The sequence below is a fragment of the Phragmites australis genome, chromosome 7 (assembly GCF_958298935.1).
Source record: "Phragmites australis chromosome 7, lpPhrAust1.1, whole genome shotgun sequence".
In the NCBI taxonomy this organism is placed as follows: domain Eukaryota; kingdom Viridiplantae; phylum Streptophyta; class Magnoliopsida; order Poales; family Poaceae; genus Phragmites; species Phragmites australis.
Genome location: NC_084927.1, coordinates 733,661 through 741,923, shown reverse-complemented (window position 1 = coordinate 741,923; position 8,263 = coordinate 733,661). Strand labels below are relative to the sequence as shown.

Below are 8,263 nucleotides of genomic sequence, written 5' to 3'. Positions count from 1 at the left end.
AGGTCAACCTATGGTTGTGGAGCCATGGAAAGAGGCATACAGAACCTGGACTCCGACCCCGACACGCTTACAAGACCCGACAAGACACGTAACGGTGATACAGCAACTTATTTCATCAATTATGATTAATATATAAGTAATCTAAAGGTAAGACAAGATCCATTGGAAAGGGTTCATAATAAGCTTTTCATCAAGTCCAAGAACGCCTCAATTAGACTATGTAAGAGAAAGTTATGCCCGTTTTATTGACATGTTGTCCTGAGACTCCGAGTAGACTTTGAAATTTGACTAGAACTCAACTTTGAATTGTGGTGTGTCTCTTATATTCCTAAGCAACAAAACAATATAAAAACTTAGTAGTATTCTATTCTTTACCAAGAAAATATGAATAGCAAGGAAGGAATTTACCTTATGTGTATTCGAAGGAGCAATGTTGTCATCAACATGATCGATAGAGCGGTTTTTCAGGTGCGAGACATGGAATCCAGCAAGTTCTTGGTGTTGGCCCATCGAAAAAAAATTACACACTTGTGTAAGCAAGCAAGCATGAGCAGCCAACAGCCATATCGAATTCTCCATGTAACCAAGATAAATGGATTCACTGAGCCCAACACTCAAATCCCCATTTATTGTATGAATTTTTAATAGCATGGAAACAAATGTTTTAAGTCCTCTATTCTATTCTTTGGGTGACAACAATCTGTAGTTGGAATTAATCTGCATGTGAATTAAAAATAAAAGGAAGAATGGAATCTTTACCACTCCACCACTCAAAATTATTGGCTTATTAATATGGATTGTGCTACAACCCGGCCGTGCAAACTTTAAGCCTTAAGCATGCATTACTATATTTGGCAACCCGCCCAACCCAATTCCCCGTCTTTCCTTCTTGGGCGTTCCCCAAATCTCCCATGCTTTCTCAACCTACGCCAACTTACATCAGCCATGACATGGGCTTCCAACACACGGGAAACTTCAGCTTGGCCCCACAAGTTGGCTCCACGGAAAAATTGCCTCCCAACTTTTCTGTTGCGCTCCGTTGCAGTCTGTGCAGCATTGGATCAAAGCTACAGATCCAATGATAGGCAAATAAAAATAAAATTTTATCTAAATACTCCAATTTGCATCCAAAAATAATTAGCAAATCATCGTAATATCATGAGCAATTTTGAATAAAATTCTAAAGCATCTTACAGCGTATATAAAACCAAATCATCAGCAAATGCTTTTTTCAACAAATATGTTCCATATTTTCTAGTAAAACTAGTACATTTGGGGGAGCAAATTGTGCAAAAATCAAATCTGAGAAAAGAAATCATTGAAAAGTTGGAAAGCAAATTGTTGTCTATCTGCAAGCAAATCAATACAATTCTGAAAAGCAAGTTGTTATATACATATGAGCACTTTTCTATAATTTATGAAAAGGTTTTCTAAATTCAAAATCAGTGAGCAAATTCGCTAAAAAACTAGAAGCAATTTGTTGCAATTCCCCGGGCACATCTACACAATCCGGTAGGCAATTTGGAAAATCACGCCTTCATGCCCTGTCAATGAAGCCCTACTGACCAACGACAAGGAGGAGCTCAGATCTTACAAGAAGAAGGAAGTGCACTTGTAGAGGTCCTAAAAAAACTAGAAGCAATTTGTTGCAATTCTCCGTGCACATCTACACAATTGGGTAGGCAATTTGGAAACTGACATCTTCACGCCCTGTCGATGAAGCCACACTAACCAACGATGACGAGGAGCTCAGATCTAACAAGAAGAAGACGAGGTGGAGGTTGGCAAACGACGTGAGGTCATGGGTGTCCTGGATGCAGTTGTCGCTGAGGTCGAGGTCACGCGGCGAGGACAGCCCCACAGAGATGAGGTGGTGGAGCCCACAGGCTCTGCGCCAATGATGAGCTCCCATCGCCACTGGCCTGTAGCAGCCAGCTCCACTGCTTGCTCCCATTCTTCATCCACCATCTCCCCCTTCTCCGATGACGAGGAGCTTGGATATGACGATGGGATGAATGGGAGGGAGGGAGAGGAGCGAGAGGAGGGTGTCGATGCTATTGCTGAGGTCAAAAGGTCTCATCACGAGGACAGCCCTGCGGTGACGAGGTGGTCATGCCCACAGGCTCTGCTCCAGCGATGAGCTCCCATCGCTGCTGGCCTACAACGCTACCTCCACCGCCCACTCCCACACTTCATCCACCACCCCTTCCCCGTTCTCCGATGACGAGGAGCTAGGATCTGATGAGGGGATGGTTGGGAGGGAGGGACAGGAACAAGAGGAGGGCATCAATGCAATCTACGAAGTGTGAATGTGTGAGCATGAGGGCGGCTGGATGCCTAGTGGACAGCAGATCCAGCGTGCATACTGCGCGACAAACGCATGCACACTCGGAATGTAGAATTTACTATTAGCGCAAAAATTTCAATCATTTTTTAGTTAACTCCTCACAAATTAACTTTCATATCTCTTCGGTACTCTTCACTCTTCATATTCATGTGGATAGCATGCATTTGAGGCTCCAATCATGGGTGGATCCACCGGGGGTAGGGGGCTTGTGCCCTCCTTCCCCCGGGCACACTTGAGATCCCCTCCAAGCCCTCCCCCCCCCCCCCCTCAATTTTTTGGCATGGAACAATAAGAAAAAGAAAATAAGAGGAGGAAGAGAAAAAGAGGAGGGGAAAGAGGAAGAAGATCAGAGAGAGCCACCCCCCCCCCCCTCCACTTCTCGGCTCTGGATCCACCATTAGCTCCAATTGACGATAGATCCATGTGGTAGATAGGGCACAGTCACAAAATCTCTGATTATTGGGACTCATAAATAAGACATATGCATTCTGCCTCTATTAGTCGATGGAGCCTGCTTGCCTACACGAGTGTGTAAAATTGGTACAATGTGCAGACAACAAGACCTTGCCAAAATTCTCTTTTGGCCACTATAGCCAACAGCCATATTGAATCCCAACACTTGAATTCTCCATTATTATATGAATGTTAACGGCATAAAAACAAATGTTTTAGAGTGTCTGTTCCATTCTTTGGGATTTGTGGAGAAGAGGGGTGATGGTGCGTGCGCAGGCGATGGCTCAGGCGCGGCCGTGGGTGACAGCTCAGACAAGGCCATCGGCGTGGGCAACCGACAACGGCACAGACACAGGCGTGAGAGCGGGCAACGGCCGTGGGCGATGGCTCGAACGAGGCCACTGACGCGGGCAACGGCACAGGCCCAGGTGTGGGAGTGGGCAACGGCTCAGGTGAGGCCACGGGCTTAGGCGCAGGCGTGGGCAATGGCGCAGGCGCGGTGGGGGGTGCAATCGGCGGCACCACCATAGATGAGAGGAGACAAATGAATAGGGAATGGATGGATTGATTTAGGTTTTGTGCGGTGTGGGGAATAGTTTCGGGGCCAAAAGTTGGTTTCGTGCGCGGCCAAAACAATCCTCCCGCACGGACCCGTCAGGCGCTAAACTCTACATCGCCAAGACAGGCTGCCTAGTTGCGCCTGTAGCCAACTAGTCATGTCTAGCCACCATCTAGATTCACTGACTAGTCCATCTTTGATCAGAGTTGACCATCTAGATGGTCTAGCCATCGAGTGTTGTGTGTAGGCCCTAGACTACATGCCGAGGCTTCGACTATCGACTAGTCATTATCTAGATGCGCTAGATAATCGTCTACAAGATCATTGCCTGTATGGGCAAATCCTGATCAGATTCATAGTCAAAAAGGCAAATATAAGTGCTATGAAGGCACACTACTGCTTCTGTATGGGTGGATTGTATACATCTTTCTTACTGCAATGCTCACAAAATATTTTCATTTGTGAAGACACGACGGACTTGAATTATTGTAACATCGTCACTTATTCTTTAAACAGGAAGAAACAAATACAGGCGACATGAGATGATCTTTGTTGTATGTACGAACAAGATCAAGCTTGTTCCTATTTTCCAAAGGACAAAGGTACTGCAATTTAAACAAGGCAATCATGCAATCAGCTGCAGATGTCACATTTTTCAGATAGGCAATGGCAAAGAACATCAAGCAAGGTTGTTGTCTTATTGAATAAGTTTATCTGTGACAAAATTAAATAAGTATGCTCATGGTTGTTGTATCCTTAAATTAGTTGATCATGTCATAAGAACGTTTTTCAGTTAGATTCCAGAAAATTAGCATTCAATTAGGGATGGCGAGAGCCTCTTCAAACCAGAAAGCTCAAGCTTAGGGACAGCAGTTAGCTGAGAGGAGAGAATGAGAGAAGGGGTGTGTCTTTGTGTAATGGGCAAAGACCTCTGGGGTTTCAAGAACACATGGAGTTATCCAGATTCAGGCCTCCCTTAGGATAACAGCCCTACGTCCAGTATCTTCTCATATGGTTTGATGAAATGGTTACAGAGAGTACTCGTATCTAATGAGGAGAGAAATCCTTCCCAGGGTCCCTCTCTATCTACCCCTATGGGGCCTATTTATAGAGAGAAGAAGTGGGGGAGATTACCACCCGGCCCTTTAAGATATTATGGTCTTTATAGTAATACTACAGTATATCATCTAAATATCTCAAGGTTGGAATGTTCCCCCAACAGTTTGTAGTTCTTATTTTTGTAGAGAAGCAACACAACTTACCGAGTCGATGCTACTGACAATGGAAATAACCAAGTTTTTTCTTCTAACAATCACCAAATATGTATTTGGGCATCACTACGTGAAAAAAGTTATTAGTGACGGGTGATAATTGTCATTAGTGACGGATCCCGTACCCGTTACTCTTATCGCATCACTAATGATAGGTTGTTAGTGATGGGTGATGAACCATCACTAATTAGGTCATTAGTGAGGTATCTTAACCGTGACTCATCACTAATGAGGTCATTAGTGACAGATTATAACCATGACCCGTCACTAATGTTCAGTCATTAGTGACGGGTCGTAACCTTGACCCATCACTATTGATTAAACATTAGTGACGGATTGTAATCTTGACCCGTTAATAATGATCGATGAAAAAATTTCGCATTTTTTGACACGAAAAAAGTCAAAATAATAATAATTTTTTCACCCAAGCATCCCAACGCAGGCTCACCCCATATGCCTCACAAGCCACGCTATTATTCACATTGTTTTCAAATTTGCGTTCCATGGGAATCAAACCCGCGACCTCCTCCTCGAGCGTGTAGCCACCTTACCACCTCTGCTATCATATAGTTGTGATAGAAACCGGATATTTTATCCTTTTAATCTTCTTTGCCGAAGGTCATTAGTAATGCGTCATAACCATGACCCGTCACTAATGACTAATTTTGCCAAATTTTGTCGAAAGTTATAATTTGATAGGTGACCCGGAGTGTATTCGGTAAAACAGGCATAACTTTTCCATACGAACTCCTATTTCGACTTTTTTTTTACTCTACGGATATCTATAGAAAAAGTTACATCCGTTGCTAACTGACTATGTCTGTTTCAACAAATTTTTTGAGGCCAAATTCTACCTGGAAGATTGAGTTCTCGCCCCTAAAGCTTCTGCACCGTTTTTGGAACGCGAGTTTGTATCTATAGCCACCACACCTTACATCAAACTTGAATAGAAATGTACAATAGTCCATATACTAGTGCTGCTAAGATGAGAAAAAATAAGAGAAAATAAAAAAATAAAATATATTTGTGAATACCGTCGTTAGTGACTGGAGTTGGTAATTAGTAACGGATTACAAGTTGGCATATCACTAATGATTGGTATAGAATAACCCGTCACTAATGAATGGATCATTAGTGACGGGTCAAGTTGTGACCCGTCACTAATGACTAGCCTAGGACGACCTGGTCATCAGTGACGGATCACTCACTAATGACTAGTCTAGGACGACTTGTCACTGATGACCTAATAATTAGTGACAGGTCAGAACTTGACCCGTCACTATTATCATCAGTAATGGGTCATGTTACGACCCGTCACTAATAACCACTCATTAGTGACGGGTCTATATCTGGTCCTGATCAGAAGACACATTAGTGACGCGTCCTTATTGGACCCATCACTAATATGACATTAGTGACGCATGTTGAACCGTCATCGCTAATGTGGTGTCTTCTTTGCTGGTTTCTTACGTAGTGCATGTATCTGTATGCTTTATCACAATTCAGGGTAGCTTAATAATCTAATCAATTGGTGATGAAACAATTTGAGTGAATATTACCAGGACGATCTAGTAGATAAAGTTCTCATCAACTAATCAGCTAATCATTGTTTTTGCAGATAAAACTAACACTTACATCACTGCTCATGTTTGTTAGAGATATAACAAGAACTCTAGATTGACTTGTAATCTTTTGTTTCCTTTGTTTGTTTGGCTATAGATAGAAGATGATCAGTTGTAATCAGGACTTGACGTAAGGGCCAAGTTTGCTCCCGATGTAAGCCATGCTAGCGGCTATTGTTGGCCTATATAAATAGATGACGCGGCCCCCTGAGGGTTACAACGCTTCCTAAATCATCTATTATGGTAATCAGAGCCCATGAACCGATCGGCCTCTGATCGCTCAAGACCGATCGAACTTCCCCAAGCGAACACTGAAGCCCTCATCCACCTTTGCATCTCCTTCGTACTATGGAGAGTTCTTCATCTCCTTCGGCTATGAACTCCACCTTGAGTCAGCCGGTTTCAGAGAAGCTCACAAAGAGCAATTACCTTCTATGGAAGGCCCAAGTTCTTACTTCAGTTCGTGGTGCCCAACTTGCCGATCATCTGGACGGCTCCACTGCACCTCCTTCTCATGAGATTGATGCTGAGAAAGGTGACAAGGTGGTGAAAGTGCCGAATCTGGCATACCTACAATGGCTGGCCTACGATCAACAGATTCTCAGTTATCTGTTTAGGTCTCTCTCACGAGAAATCCTAACACAAGTGGTGACCGCAACTTCAGCAGCAGGAGCATGGAAGATGATTGGAGATATGTTCTCCTCTCAAACTCGCGCACGGGCAGTCAACACCCGGATCGCGCTTGCAACCACACAAAAAGGCGCCATGACGGTGACCGAGTATATCGGCAAGATGAGATCTCTAGCCGATGAGATGGCAGCAGCTGGGAAACCTCTGGAGGAGGAGGAGCTGGTGTCCTACGTTCTTGCTGGGCTTGATTATGAGTTCAATCCGCTCGTGTCAGCCCTTGTGGCTCGAGTGGAACCTGTTACGATGGGCGAGCTCTATGCTCAACTGCTTAGTTTTGAAACCCGGATGGATCTACTTCTTGGAGGATCACACTCTCAATCCTCTGCGCACGCTGCTTCAAGTGGTGGTCGTGGTGGAAACCAGTGTGGATGTAGCGGTCGAAGCCGTGGCAACAGTCGTGGTGGTGGCCGCGCTAGCCAAGGAGGGCGCGGTGGCAATCAAGGTGGCAGGGGCGCACCCAACAATCAGCAACGTCCGGTGTGCCAACTCTGCAAGAAGATAGGACACACTGTGATTGACTGCTAGCACTGTTTTGATCAAGATTTTGTCCCTGAAGAAAAGAGTGCTGGGGTGGCCACAACCTCTTATGGGATCAACACCAACTGATACACCGACACAGGTGCCACAGATCATATCACCAGTGAGCTTGACAAACTGACCATGAAGAACAAGTACAATGGAGAAGATCAAATTTATACAACAAGTGGAACAGGTATGGACATTAGTCATATTGGTCATACAATTGTTCATACCCCTAGTTGTCATCTTTACTTGAACAATGTCCTTCATGTTCCCAAAGCTAAAAAGAATCTTGTATCAGTTCATCGCCTTGCTTCCGATAATCATGCCTTTCTTGAATTTCACCCTAACTTCTTTTTGATAAAGGATCAGGACACGAAGAAAATACTTCTTCAAGGCAGATGTAGAAGTGGTCTTTATCCTCTTCCTTCAGCTCCATTAGATTCAAAGAAGTTTGTTTTTGGTACCATCAAACCATCCTCTTCACGATGGCATAATCGTTTAGGCCACCCATCTTTTTCTATTGTTCAGCAGGTCGTCAATAGAAATAATCTTCCATGTTCTACTGAAATAAATAAAGAATCTATTTGCGATGCCTGTCAAAAGGCTAAGAGTCATCAACTTCCCTATCCAAGGTCATCTAGTGTGTCGTTAGCTCCCCTAGAACTTGTGTTTTCTGATGTATGGGGACCTGCTCCTAATTTTGTGGGCAGAAAAAAATATTATGTGAGTTTTGTTATTGACTATAGTAAATTCACTTAGATTTATTTGCTCAAACAAAAGTCTGAGGTTTTCCGGATTT

At 43.8% G+C, this 8,263-nt stretch overlaps 1 non-coding gene across 1 annotated transcript; it reads left to right on the top strand.

The window, feature by feature from the left end:
• The first annotated feature begins 7,083 nt into the window (after positions 1–7,083).
• LOC133925743 (small nucleolar RNA Z247) lies at positions 7,084–7,222 on the top strand. The gene has a single exon (XR_009911010.1). It is a non-coding gene; the product is annotated as a small nucleolar RNA Z247 (small nucleolar RNA).
• Positions 7,223–8,263: the final 1,041 nt, after the last annotated feature.